Raw genomic sequence first — 15,548 nt, 5'->3', positions numbered from 1 at the left:
TAGAAAATTAATAGTTTCATCCCTGATCCATATACATGAATCACATCAAGTAGCTCAGCAACAGAATTCATCTTGTGGCTTTCTCTTTTTGTGTTTGGCAACTATGAGACTATGAGATGGATATCATCATGGTTCTTTACAGTGGTCATACACTGAGCATTTATCACTGGCTGGGAACTATCGCAGATAGAATAGAGCAGTGAAAATGCTAACTGCTGCATGCTTTTTCTCACTTTGAGAACCACTCCAATGGCACTTTATAGGTATTACATCCAAGGGAGAATAAATTTTTAAATTGTCTTCAGCTAATAAATAGCAGACAATCATATTTTCTCCCAAGTGAATACATTCATTCTAGTAAATCATTAATTATATCCAGTAATCTTTAAAGGACTGGGCCTCCAGCCCAGTCTGCATTGATTCTCTCCAGCACAGGATGGAGAGGAATTTTTTAACAACTCATTAAATTTTCTCTGTCGAGTACTAAGCTTATTTTGACATTCAGAATCCTAAATGTCATTCTGGATTAGTAGTTCTGCTTCGGAACTCCACCTAGAACAATACAGAATACTTCTTACTGAAGTGGTACGTAGAAATAAACAGAATTACTAGAAAGCGCGAGGCTTGTTTTCTACTTCATAAGCCATTCAGGTGTAACCATCTACATCTATAAAGAGGACTACAAAGGATGCATAATACATAACGGATTGCAGAGCTGAGGGCCATTTTAAAGTCCAGCTCTCTTATACTAGGTGTCTAAATCTATGTATCTCCATGCGTTTATCAGGACCTGTGTGATTTTACTCCTGGTAGAGTGGACCCCATCATATCTTCTAGAAAGATGTTGCTCTGACTCAAACTTTGATACCTATTAACTCTTCTTTAAGACCCAGTAGGAAATGCAAGTTGGAAAGATAAGATGCATATGGCTCAATTCTTCTGTATGAACCTCTAAGGCCCAATGTGTATATGGATATGAGCAGACACAAGTTTGATTCAAAAGCAAAAAATAAGGTCTGGGCCAGAGCTGTGTATGAAGTGCTTTTACACGTGTTAGCTCATTTAATCTGTGAACATTTACACACAATGTGCAGCAGCAAACAAGTCCTATTAGTACATATTAAAGTTAGAAAGTCTTAACATTTAAATAAACATTAAAAAATGTCGGCAGGCAAGAAGAAACATGGTAGAATTCTCCATTCCTGTAATAATTTGATAACTATTTTAAAAAGAAAGGTTTGACCGTCCAAATCTTTACATATAGCTTTTTTTTTTCTTTAGTCCAGCTCAGTGGTTCTCACATTTGGAATATATATAACAGTATAATACAGAGTTCTGTGCACAATAACTTCAGACTATTTAGAGAATTTTTAAGGATAATTTTGATTATAAGCAAATTAAACCTTCTAAGTTGGTTTTAGAACTAAAGTAGAATGGTGGGCCAGCTCTGGAGCTTATTTGGATAGAAAGAGTCTTTGTGTACTTAACAAATGAATGCTGGAGAGAATACCTGTTTTATTTTCTCATGAAATTATGTATTTTTCTTAAATTTCTTAAAGTGCCTGTTTTTTGTGCTTCATCTTCATGATTTTTAAGTAAGCACACATGCATATGGGTAAGTGTGTGAGTACACATTCTATGCGTATGTCTTTTACCCTAGTAAAAATAAGAAAAAAAATGAATTTTATAAAATATGAGTCACTAAACTATGGTCCATGGGCCAGAACCATCCTGCTGCTGCCTGTTTTAAAAAATACAGTGCTTTTGGCACATAGCCACTCCCACGCACTTCCACGTTGTATATGGCTGCTTTCATGCCATAATGCCAGACTTGAATGGTTCTGACAGACTATATGGCCTGCAAAGCTCAAAACATTTACTATCTGGCCATTTACAGAAAACATTTAACTTACCTGTTATTGAAGAGCATGTTCATTATTTGAGTAATATTAAAAACAACACTAAAAAAAAATCCTGTCTTTTAGTCTTTCCAAAAATTAACTCGGTAGTTACATATGAATGAACGTGAAATTCCAACCCTAAATACTTAAAAGCTTATTTCATTCCAAAAGAATTGGGAAATTATTGGCCAAAGGATGAGACGATTATTAAAAAATTCAGGGTACTCAATACCTATCAGTCATAAAAAGAATGGCCCATTTTCACATAAGCTTGACTTTTATGAGGTTTTGTTTATTATAAAAAATAGAAATAACTATAATTTTCTAGACGTTATGAGAACGAGATACATGCTCTCTGGGATTTATTTTTAAAGAGCAACTTATGGCCTATTCCACAAGGTATACAAAATTTTAAATTAACATAGGATAGTTAGAAGTGATCATTTTTACCCCATATAAATAGCATTAAATAACATTAATTTTTTTACAACATTAACAACATAGTTTTAGCATTAGATTCATTATATAGAGTGGCTGCAACATGCCTACAATAGTATTAGCAAACATTTATACATAATTTATTGTTTGCCAGACAATGATCCAAGCACTTCATATATATTAAGTAATTTATTCCTCACTATCATCCTCTATTATTGTCCCCACTTTACAAATGAGAAAACAGGCCAAGAGAGTTTAAGTGTCCTTCCCAGCATCACAAGGCTAGAAAGTGCCCAAATCTTTTAGCTACATAGCAACTCCACAGACACTGAGAATTGGTTTTGGGTCTTCAACTCTGGCTAGAGACAATTTTGAGCCTAAGGGCTTGTGGCTTCTCTGAGGAATGATATTACACTGATGGCAACTTTTAATTTACTAGAATTACCTACAAAGTACTTTTTTTTACTCAGCATATTCAGCTTCTTGAACAAATTGTAGTATACTCAGCCACAGTTCTGCCTCCCATTATATCATTCCATTATTTCTACCAGGTTTGCTTATGCTACCTTCCAGAACCTTTTAGAGCCAGATATGAACGCTGTTGAGAATCATGACTTACAACACATGACGAAGTCAACTGGTTAACAATTATATTTAAGAGTTAGCCTACTCAAGGCAGAGAATAGGATGTACACTGCACACTGGCATCACAAAGTAAGCTGAGTAAATCATTTAATGAGGAACCCAAAATAATTGCTCAGCTATAAACAAAGTCAGCTTTTATCAGCTGGTTACTCCGTAAAATAAGATATGCATGCAATGTGCTTAGGCTGCATATATGTTTGGCTGTTCTCATATTTATGTCCAAGTTATTTGCTACCTACAGCATTGAGGCTATAATGATAAATTCATGCAGATTTTCAGAGTCTTCTGGAGAAAATGTTGCCATGTTGTGGTTTTCTCAACTGCTGTAAGAACTCAGGTTTTATTAAACAACAAAGTCATCAAGATAAAATCTTCCCTGGATTGTTGAGCCAGGATATACTCTTTAGTTTCCTTTGAAACACATTCTAAGTATCATTTAGTTTTTAAATCTCATGTTTGATAGACTTTGCCAGATAAGCAAAACATCAGCTGGGCGTGGTGGCTCATGCCTGTAATCCTAGCACTTTGGGAGGCTGAGGAGGGTGGATCACCTGAGGTCAGAAGTTCAAGACCAGTCTGGCCAACATAGCAAAACCCCCTCTCTATTAAAAATACAAAAATTAGCTGGGCATGGTGGTGCATGCCTGTAATCCCAGCTACTCAGGAAGCTGAGGAAAGAGAATCACTTGAACCCGAGAGGCAGAGGTTGCAGTGAGCCGAGATAGTGCCATTGTACTCCAGCCTGGGTGACAGAGCAAGACTCTCTCTCTCTCAAAAAAAAAAAAAAAAAAAAAAAAATCGAGATGCCTGAAGTTGTTGGAATCCTGTATTCTTTCTTTCTGTCTTTCTTTCTTTCTTTGGTTTCACCCTTGTTGCCCAGGCTGCCAGGCTAGAGTGCAATGGCATGATCTCGGCTCACTGCAACCTCCGCCTCGAGGGTTCAAGTGATTCTTATGCCTCAGCCCCCTGAGTAGCTAGGATTACAGGCACGCGCCACCATGCCCAGCTAAGTTTTGTACTTCTAGTAGAGACAAGGTTTCACCATGTTGGTCAGGCTGGTCTTGAACTCCTGACCTCAGGTGATCCATCCACTTCGGCCTCCTAAGGTGCTAGGATTACAGGTGTGAGCCACCAAGCCTGGCCTCCGAATAGTGTTTCTAAAGGCTAAGCTTAACCTCAATGACTAGCATTAGGCTGTTCAGTCAATTCTCAAATAAACAACAATAACATTGTACTCCACCTCCACTATCAATATGACCTACCAAGATTTTGAGCAATTCATGTAATTTAGTGCACTTGTCCAGGATAACAATATTTTAGCTATTGAAGACTGAATGTCCAGAACAGTTGGGAAAATATCCATTATTCAAGCAGTCTTTTAAATAGGAGAGCAGATGCCAACATAAAATCATTTAGTCTAACATGCTACTAAACCATTTCTACTCCCTAATGTGCTTATTATAGAATTAGTTATCTACTTATTTGTGAGTAGAAGGAAGTCATAGTGTCCCAAAGGCACTGATAATTGAAAATATCAGAGAATGATCTTTCTTTCTTGGAGCTTTTGTCAAAGTTCCTTTTAAGAGAAACTTATGTTTCTTGCAAAGGAAACTTATTTCAAAATATAACTTGAAAGGATTAAGAGCTGTTACCAAATTCCTATGCAAATAACATATGGTCTTCAGTGGAGCAGAGAACTTGGGTAAGGTAGACAGTAAGAATTATCTCCTTTCATCTCTAAACCCAGAAGCTCTAGGCTGTTGTAGAGGACTAATGGGCTGGGTTAAGCTGATTTAGTAGAAATGATCCAGTCTTGTCTGAAGCATCTCAACATAATTCAAGGCAGTAAAAATAGTATACAAGTAGGTGAAGGATAAACAATTAGATTAGTCAGAAAAGTAAGGCTTAAGTCTCAGAGGCTTTACACAATAAAGGTTATAACCTGTTTACACAAATCCTGAGGTGAGTAGGAAGACTCTCCAGGCCACTTCTCTCTCATGCAGTGATGGAGCTCTCTAGGTACATCCTTCTTGTGGCTCAACTACAGCCTTCAGGATTACAGCAGCAGCGAAAGAAGACATCTGGAGGGCTGAGCACATGCTCTTAAATGCCTTAATGAGGAAGTGACACACATCACTTCCTCTTACAGCCCACTGTACTGAACATGTTGCTTAAATGCAAGGGGTGGAGAAACATGGGGGATAAATGGATATCTGATATCTGGTGAGCAATAAATATCTCCATCTCAAGGATGAATGGGTATGATAGGATGGGTCCTGTAGCTATGCTAGGATTCTTCCTTGTTGACAAAGGTTGAAAATAAATAACAATGCTTGGTGATATCGGCTTAAAACTTACTTTGCTAAATTGTTAGCTTATGCTGACTGTGATTAAATATATATACATATAAATAAATATTTTATTTTATAAATAAAATATGAATTGGCACTGCAATATAGGGAACATTGAGCAGCAGTGGGGCACATTTGTCAGTAGTTTTGCTTATTTATATACTACACTGCTGTTTTCTGCTCAGCATCAGAATATAGCTGAAGAAATGTAACACTCTTTGACAGAAAGCCATCTGTTCATTTGTCTCTAAGTTGCATACAAAACACCAACCTTTTATTTATTATTTATTCAATTAGCAGATAAAATTATGTATATTTATCATGTATAATATGATGTTTTGAAATATGAATACATTGTAGAATGGCTAAATCAAGCTTGATATCATATGTATTACCTCACATAGTTGTCATTTTTTTGTGGTAAGAACATTTACAATCTATTCTGTTAGCATTTTTCAAGAATACAATATATTGTTATTAACTACAGTCACCATATTGTATAATAGATCTCTTGAATTCACTTCCCCTATCAAACAGAAACTTCGTTACCTTTGAGCAACATCTCCGCAGCATACCCCCAACATCACTGCCACAGCTCCTGATAACCACCATTCTACTGTTTACTTCAATGAGATCAACATTTAAAGAGTTCACATACAAGTCAGACCATGAGGAATTTGTCTTTCTGTGTCTGTCTTATTTCATGTTACATAATGTCCTCCAGGTTTATCCAAGTAGTTGCAAATTTTTTTCTTTGTTATGGCTGAATGATATTTCATTATGTATATATCCCATATTTTCTTGATCCATTCATCAGTTGATGGACACAGGTTGATTCCATATCTTGGCTATTGTGAATAATGTTGCAATCAACATAGGAGTGTAGATATCTCTTTGACATTTGATTTCAGTTTCTTTGGATATATATCCAGTAGTGGGATTGCTGGATCATATGGTAGTTCTATTTTTAATTTTTCGAAGAACCACCAAACTGTTCTCCATAATGGCTGTACTAATTTATATTTCCATCAATAGTGGGCAAGTGTCTCCTTTTCTCCACATTCTCTCCAACACATATATTGTCTTTTTGATAATAGCCATTCAAACAGAACACCAATCTTTAAAAAATGGTAGAATAAATTAATGCAGGTACCCAGGTTCATGTGGTAGGAGAAAAAAATTGGACAGAGGCTCAAAGGAAATTGAGCAGGTTCACATGTTGTCATAAGACTTATCTTGCCGGGATACCATTTAGTGATTTATTAGTAGCTGTCATGGTCAAAATTATTTTTTCAAAATGACAAAATCTAAATTTCTCAGCTTAGCCTCAAGGACTTTTGTATTGTGACTACAATGTATTCATCCTGAACTGTCTACTGTTACAAACCCTCACATTTTCTTAGACTAGTTCTTTTGCAGAACTATTAATTCCATCTTTATATTTTTCTCCTCTCCTGCAAGGTCCTCTTCTTTCTCTTTCTCTCTGCCTGTCTCCCCTGCTCCTTTTGCCTCTTCTTTCCTCTAGATTTTTCAACTCCTTATTTAACTGAAATGTTCTCCATGAACTCTTCGATTCCCCAACCATGACAGTAATGTTTCTTTCACTGATGTATGGTTCTTGTTTCTTATATTTATTTGATATTCATGTAAACTACGATATATAGTTAATTAAGGCTTCTTGAAATTGTAAGAAATTCATATCCCTGACCTTTTTTTCTGCTTTATTTCAATTCTAAAAGCCATTAGTATTTATTAAATATATAAACTACTTTTTGATAGTATTTTGAATTTAAAATAAAAACATATGCGGGATAAAAAATGTTAAACCATATATGTACACAATAGACTTCAAACAATGCTGTCAAAGTGTCTCTGAAGAGTTATTAATTTATACCCTTTGTGGACTGTATTATATCCTCCCCCACCCCCAACATTCATATATTTAAGTCCTTACTGCTAATGTGATTATATTTGGAGATAAGGCCTTTAGGAAGGTGATTAAGGTTAGATGAGGTCATAAAGGTAGGGCTCTAATCCAACAGGACTGAGTCCTTATAAGAAGAGGAGGAGACACCAGATCTCCTTTTCTCTCCATGAGCACAAAGAAGCAAAGACTCTCTCTTTGACCAAACTTTAGCCAGGCTTCTCTGAGCCCTCTTCTTAACTAGAAGACTTGACTTTGGCTCCTTTGGATTCTTGGAGCAAGAAACTAAAATCAGTTTAGAGAGAATCCCCCACCCTTGACATTTGATCACGCTGGGTATCTGATTGAGTTTCTTATCCCCCAGCTTTGATGTGTGTGTCTTTGGTCTGCCTTCAGCAAGAATCTGATTAGGTAGGTTTGGCAAGAATCAACCTACACTTGATGTCTCTTGGTAATTTTTCATCCATAACCCCTTCACTCTGCTCATTGGCTAACGTTGGGGCTCAGAAAACAATAACCCAAAATGAATGCCTAGGAAGCAGTTTCTTTCTGATCTTCTGCTGTCCTTTTGTCTGTCTCTAGGTCTCATTCTTCTCCAACACAAGTCATAGAAACTAGAATCCCTGTTCCTTAAGGTGGGTCATAGAAACCAGAGCCCTCTTTTCCCAAAGTCAGCCATAAAACCTAAAAATATCATTATGACTCCCCACACTGTATCCCCTATCCCGCCTTTCTGTGTAAGAATTTGCCATAAAGAAATGCTTTGATCTACCTTATTTAATGGAAGGAAGGAATGTTGCACAGAGGCCATGAAGAATCTGAACAGACAGGTCTTGCTAGGTCCCCCTGCCTAGTCTATAATTATGAGATAATATCCTTTTTGTCCAATCATATTTCTACATGGCTGCCCATGCTTCATTGAACCTAAGCCCCCCAGCCTGTGGTGTTCTTTATGGCAGGCTGGGCAGACTAATACATACCCATCCCACTGTCTATTTTCAGACACTATCACTAACAATGCATATTGTGTATTTGTTTAATGTCTGCCCCACTCCACCCCAACTAATGTGTATACTCTAGAAAGACAGTGACTGTTTTCTTATTACACTACACCCCCTGTTTGGTAGCAAATACCTGTTCAGTAACTATTCAACCAATGAATGAACAGCTGAGAGACATATTGCAAAAAATGGAAAGGTGTGCTCAGTACTGGTTAACTTTGTGTAGATGAGCTCCTCTGTTATAAGCAATGAAATCTTGTTATACTCTGCTTAATGCTTCCCTGATTTTAAGTGGGTTAGTAAAGGTCTAATGAATGAGTTAATGAATGACATAGTTTATTTTCCTAACCATTCTGACTAGGAATTAATCAAATTTGGTCTCTGAAGTAAAAAGAACTCAAACTTTAGATAATAGAAGCTGAACTTGAACACTTACTGGCTGTGTAATATTGGGTAAGCCTTCTAACTTTTTGGATCATCACTGTTAGCAATAAAATTGATGTAGGATTTTTCTTCTTGATCACTTTGCAAGCTGGGGACCCCCGGCCAGTGATGCCCCACCCGGGCCTCACTTGGCCATGCTTGTGTGTGCCAGGTCACCTGTGTTATAGCTGGTACCTCTGTTTGGTGGTTCCCAAGCTCTTGTACCACGCCCAAGAAGAAGGATGATACACAGCAGGACATTGAAGGGTGGAGAGGGAGAAGAATTTTATTGAGCAATGAAAATAGCTTTCAGTGGACAGGGGATGTGGGATAGGGGGGGAATGGTGCCCTCACCCGCGTGTGGGAAAGTTCTGCCTGTGTGGCTGAGTCTGGGCCTTTTATGAACTCAGAATGGGGAGTGTGTGCTGATTGATTTGCGAGTATACAGAAAAGCTTAAAGTGAAGATACCACTCAAGGGAGGGCATGATAGCATAGAAAAATCAATTAGGAAAGAGTAGGTATATGTAAAATAGGTGAAGGGTAGGCACAAACCAGAGGAAAGCGCACTAAACAGGAACACAAGTTCTCAATCCAGTCAGAGGATTTAACTCTAAAGCTTGGCTTTCAGGCTTTTTGCTGTCTTTGGCTTGGAGGTGGCGTTTCACCGGGGACCTGCCCGTATCTGCCTAGGCATTTGGCTGCCTCCTGCCACTCTCAAAATGAAGACTATTAATGAAACTTCCCCTATTGTCATTGTAAGGATTACATAAAGTTATATGTTTGGAAAAATGCTTTGACAATTGTGGAAAACTGCAAAGTGTCAATATCAGTCTTTAAATGATATTTTCTTTTACCACTTAGCACTACTTTATTATCTCATGAAGAAACTAGTTATTAACTTGAGCAGAAACCCTATGGTTATTTTAATCTGTGGTTTCTTGGCTTCAACTCTTCTCTTGAGTTTTGCTTAACATCTAAAAGCCTTTTGTAAGGTTCTTAAGACATGAGGTTGTCTTTGAGAAGGATTGTGGCACAGAATGCATTTCACTCACTAATAGCCTTGAGTTCACCTGCTGGGAGCCATCTGTCAACCTGCAGCCACATACAGAGATTTCACTGAAGAGGCATTTGGCTGAACACAGGGGACAGAGCACCAGGCTATTTTTGAGGTCAACGTGAGCATTCAGATTCCAGCTGTGGTCTATAGAAACTGAAATTCAGCTGACTGATGATGTTTTTTGCCTGAGCTCCACACCCTCTGACATTCCTGATTGTGGATAATTTGGAAAGGCATGCATTTAGGAAAGGGGACCACACCAGAGAGAGGGAAATACAGGCCATGCTACAGTCATCTGACCAGAAAAATGAAATTCTGACAAATCTACTTTTAGCATGAAAAGCTAAAAGCTCTAGAAGCAGAGGAAGTTCATCAACTCACTGGAGTATTGCGGAAGAGTTTACAATTAAGGGTGATTTCCAGCTGATCTGAGTTCTTCATCTTCTGCTGCATGTTGTTCAAGAGGCAATGCGTGATCACTTAATTAGCACAGTGGGGACTAAGCTGGCACCCTCCCCTCCCCCTTCTGTGATGCTAATGTGAAATATCTTTTCTTCCTCCCCAAATTATTTTCTTAACAGTGGAAGCCAACATTTTATTACTAAAGCGATTGCTTGTAATAACCCATTTTAAAAAGTGAATTTCTCTTAATTGAGTGAGAATATTACTTACTGGCTCAGAAAATATATCGACATAAAAGCAAGCCTTGAAATATATCTCAATCTATAATGTTATCACTCTCAAGTGTTCTGGAAATTCTATAACCATATTCCTGAGTGCATAATACAATTATTCTCACATAAATAATCTTGGAAGTATACATGATGATATACCATTAAGATTTTACCAAATAAAGGTGGGGGACTTGGCATAGAGATTGCTGGAAACAAAAACAAAGAAGAGGTTGCCCCCTTATAAATAGGAGGCAAAGGAAGAATAGATGAATCGTCTATTGGGGGTTTCTTTTAAGATGTTTTCCCCGTTCTTCCGTTATTCAGTCAGTGGCCATGCAATTCCCCATTCTTTGTGCTCTTTTCAGAAGGATGTTCTATTATTATGTTGTATTTAATTGGCTTAGATTTAAGTAAATAGGCACCACTGAGATGAGGGGTAGTCGGAATGGAGGAAGGAGGAGTGCAGAAATCAACACAGGAGGAGGAGCACAAAGAGACAGAAACTGCAGAGTGGGGAGGACACCAGAGAACCCGGGCATTGCACAGTATTGAAAAGCTTTCATCTAAAGCTCCTAGTAGCCACTTAATGTCTATAATTAAGCCACATGTGTCTGATTTATACAAAAACATAAAAATAAGATTAAAGCCTGGGCTTAAAAACACAGCAAGTGAGCCAATGAGGTTGCAAATATTCCAGCTGCTCTAATTATTGTTGTTCCAGAGGAAAGTGAGGGCTGTTGACTCCTTGCTTGGGTTACCCTGGGCTCGTCTGGGACTACATCAGCTACCTTTGGTATCTGCAGGCACAAAAGTTTGCTTCAGAGGTAGGTTTCAACCTCACACTGTTAGAATGTTTTTTAGAGCTATGTTAAGCCAATGAATAGTTGACAGACTTCAAAATGTTTTATCTTTTAAAATTGTGGCTCTGAATAACTATACTACAATAAAAAAGTCCCACTCTGAGTCTTTGAGTGGTCTAATTCCAAGACTCCAAGTGTAGAGCTGTTCTCCACCAGCCCCACTGAGCTCCTTGATCCATCTGGGGCCTTCCCAAAACTGCAAAGCCAGCAACCTGCACTGTGGGCTCCCCCCAGCAACTAGTGACTTGCACGATTTCAGCTTTAGCAGGGGCTTTGGCTCTAAGGAAGATTTTAGAGGCACTTTCTTAATGAAGGACTACAGATCCTGTAGTTTAGTGAGTTTTGTTTTCTTTTGTTTATGATTTTATTTTTGCCATTTCACATTCATTCAATTTCCTAATGTTAATTCCAAACAGAGAGCCATTCAGCTAAAAGAAAACTCATGCAGCTATAGAAAACAGATTAAAAAGTAAATAAATCAATAAATAAAAATAGAAATAAAAAACATGTTAAGAGACTGGAAGCCATTTGTGGCTTTCTCTTTGCCTCATGTTTTGGGTGGTTCTATCTAGTTAGCATAAACAGAATATGCTTTCCCTATGCACAGCAAGTCTACTTCAAGCTCTTAAAGTACTCTCACTGATTGTCTGGAGATCAACTGATGCGCACGGCGGGGGTAAGAGAACCTGATCTAATAGAAGGTAATCTTAGCAATACTCTCCAAGAATTTATTACAGTAGCAAGCAGCCATGAATGGGCCATGTTTCATTAGATCCTGATATAACTTTGAAATAACACTAAAACCAGAACACAGATTTCTACTGTGTTAATAAGTAAACATAACGCCACTGCTAAACCAAAAGATAAGGATCCTTAACTATCCAAAGGAAGTTATAGCATTTTCTGTCCTTAAATAAGATTTCCTGTAAAACTTGTTCTAATACTATGTTTCCATGTCATAGAGAAGTTGACGCATGACCAAAAAAGACATTTGCATTCATTTCCCAAAATATTCTCAAATATTGATCAGCTATAGCATCACCTAAAAGTCTTGAAATAATGTATTTAATAGTTCTCTCATTCATTTATTACTTGCTATAGCCGCCGGCTGAATAGCACTTTTCAACAGCATCATAAGAAATATTATTTCTGCTGTTATATGGCAGCTGACAAACTCAGTTACTACAGGCCCAGAAAAAAATTCTGGCTCCCAATTTCCTGAAGAGTTGGTTTTTAGCATTATATAAAGGAACGATCTTTTCTCTTACATAATTTGAATTAAAATCATTTTTTTCATAAAGAAATAAACTGTGAAGATATTTTAGAAGAAATCGGTGTTATTGTGATAAAGCCACCTTAAAGTCAAATTAAATTTTTTTAACCCCTGACTTCATTACTGAAATGCAAACATTTCAAAATTATAACTAGAAACTAGATATAAACAAATAACTAGAAAACTTGTATCTTTTCACTCTCAAAATATTTTATGAATAGACTACATTATAATGGCAAAGAGCTCTTTTCTAGTAAAGGCCTATAAAATAGAGTTGATTTCAGAATTTGTTTTTAAATTCAACAGTTTTATTATTAATGCCCAATAAAGGGGCTGCATGAAATGAAATGCAATTCATGTGATACAGCACACACATATCACAGAGCCATCTCTCTTGGGTAAAATGCTTATTAAAGCTCATGTCTTAAAGCAACCTAACAGACCTGTCTTTTTCCAGCTGCTTTAAGGAGTTACATGGAGTTTTATTTATTTACTTATTTATTTTTGGTAGCGATACATGCTAATAGGTTTTAGGGTTACTTTACTGTAGTATTTTGTCTTTCCTTTATATTCCCTGCTTGTTAAATTGTAACAACTTGGAGCAAATTTTTCTCATTTTCACACTTTTTCTGCCTGTAAAGTGTTACCTCTGAGATCTTCTTTTAGAAAGTGTCAGACAGTTGTGCTTGGCGAGAGAGGCTCATGTGTTATACTTTATTCTTTATAAATCTTTAACTTTGTTGATGATCATGGGTTTCAGTGGATGTTGACTGACACTGTTATGGACTCATATAACTCCACTCTCTAAAAGAAGCTTTCTTTTTCTGGGTACTTCTTACAGTAGGGAACTAGCAGTAGGTAACTTATAGCAGTTACAGCAAGAGGCTTTATGACAGAGTATAAACAAAGTCAGATCTCTATGTGGCCAGTTATTTAATTTCATTGGTCCATAATTTCTTCATCTTTAAATTGTAAATTATATTATATATATATTTTTTTCAGTGTGTATTACATGGTACTATTATGATATAACTAATGTATAAATTTGTTTTTTCAAAACACTGAACAGAGAAAGAATGTTGTTATTTACTATGTTACCTTTCCAAACATGTGTTGACACCAAAATCACCTGGGATCCTGGTTAAAAATCCAGAGTTCTGAGTTCTATTCCGGGGATTCTGATTCCAAATGTCTGTAGTGGGTCCAGGAATCTACATTCCTCACAAGTGCTCAATATAATCCCTGAGTATGATCTAAGGTCCATAATTTTAAAAAAAGAGAATATTGTTTTCAAGATATTAGCTTATATAATAGCTGTTAGTTTAAATATTTGGTGTCGTTTGTAACTGTATAGGTTTAAACTTCTCTAAGTAGTATAAAAAGTGACCAAATATTTTTTCCTAGTAACTTATAGATTATTTTCCACTCTCAAAAACCCTAGTTTTTAACTTTTTTTGTGTATAATAGACTCTTTGTAGAATTTAATGAAAGCTTTGGATTCATGCCCATGCAGGCATGACCTTTATTTTTTACAAAAGCTTTATATTATTTTTACAAAAGTTTCCTGGGTCCCATTCATATAGTGCCTGAGAGGAATGGCTCTCAAGTCAAAAGCACTTAGGCTAAAGAATTAGGCATTAGCTAATTGGAATTTAGAGAATGGTTTCTGTACCCTTAGAATTTATAGGTCTAAAACATGTTTATTGTATAATGGAAACATATGGCCTTTATATATTTATTATAATACTTCTCAAGTAGCCATGATTGCTTATTCTGTAGGAGAACTGGAAAGAATAGTTATTTACAAAATTGAATTGGAGAATTCTAATAAGGAGGTTGTTTACCCTGTGAAAATAATACAAGTTTTTACTTTTGATAACAAGTTATTTGGGAAACACATAAAAGAAAACTTGAAATGCCACAATTCTACCACAAGTTTTGGCAGAAAAGATATGTATCATCCAGCAAATTTCGCCTTTCTTAACACAGCTAAGCCCTGGGAGAAAAAAAAAAAGTAAAAAGAATGCACGTTTTTTTTTGCTTGCATTATCTCTAGGATTAAAATACTTCAGTGGTCCAATACTCCTCAGAAAATGAGTAAAACCCTTCCCTTGTGCTGGAAGATTTGGCATCATTTAACCTTACTTTCCAGCCTCATTCCACACATGCTTCCCCTACCCTCTCCTCTCCTGTTACATTGCCTCTGTCATTTCCCCTATAAGCCATGCTCCTAGAGCCAGGGCCTTTGCATGTGCTCTTGCTCTGCTTGGAATGCTCTTCTCTCCCCTTTTTACTTAGGTAATTATTGCTTATCCATAGATCACAGCTAAAATATCCTCCTTGACAAGGTCAGTTCCCCAATCTCTTCTTTATAGCTCTTGCCATGGTTCTAATCTTGTGTTTATTTATATGATTATTTAATAAAAGCTTATTCCCAATTAAACTGTGAACCTCATGAGGACATGAACCATAATTATTTTTGTTTATTCAGATCATAAACACTTAGTGCTCCATAAGTATTTATTATGCATATGAAAGAATGAGTAGAAAAGTACATGAATGTATGTGTTGTACCAACCCGGCATCTAAAATAATAAGAAATACAATAACTATGTAAGTCTAGGAATACCACTTTGGGACACAATCTCACATGTATTAAAGGAGGACACTGGACTAAATAACCACTGGGTTTCCTTTCAGTTTAAAAAAGAATCAATGACTCAGCAACTTAAATGTCCATCAACTGATTAATGAACTAATAAAATCTGGCATATCCATTCAATGGAATATTATTCTTCCATAAAAAGCAGTGAATGATGGATGAACACTGAAAATATGATGCTAAGTGAAAGAAGCCTTCTACAAAAGACCACCTATTGTATTACTTATATGAAATGTCCAGGAAAAGGGACAAATCCATAGAGAGTAGATTAGAGGTTGTCTAGGATAGAGGTGAGGCAGAAATTGAGTGACTGCTGATGGGTTTCCATAGGGGGTGAT

At 36.7% G+C, this 15,548-nt stretch overlaps 1 protein-coding gene across 13 annotated transcripts in view; it reads right to left on the bottom strand.

Moving 5' to 3' along the window:
- MAP2 (microtubule associated protein 2) overlaps window positions 1–15,548 on the bottom strand; it is a 310,603-nt gene that overhangs the window by 110,174 nt on the left and 184,881 nt on the right. The window lies entirely within an intron of this gene.

The sequence above is a fragment of the Nomascus leucogenys genome, chromosome 22a (genome assembly GCF_006542625.1).
Source record: "Nomascus leucogenys isolate Asia chromosome 22a, Asia_NLE_v1, whole genome shotgun sequence".
NCBI classification, from domain to species: Eukaryota; Metazoa; Chordata; class Mammalia; order Primates; family Hylobatidae; genus Nomascus; species Nomascus leucogenys.
The sequence above is the reverse complement of the archived record's forward strand: the minus strand, read 5'-3'. Positions and strand labels throughout refer to the sequence as shown.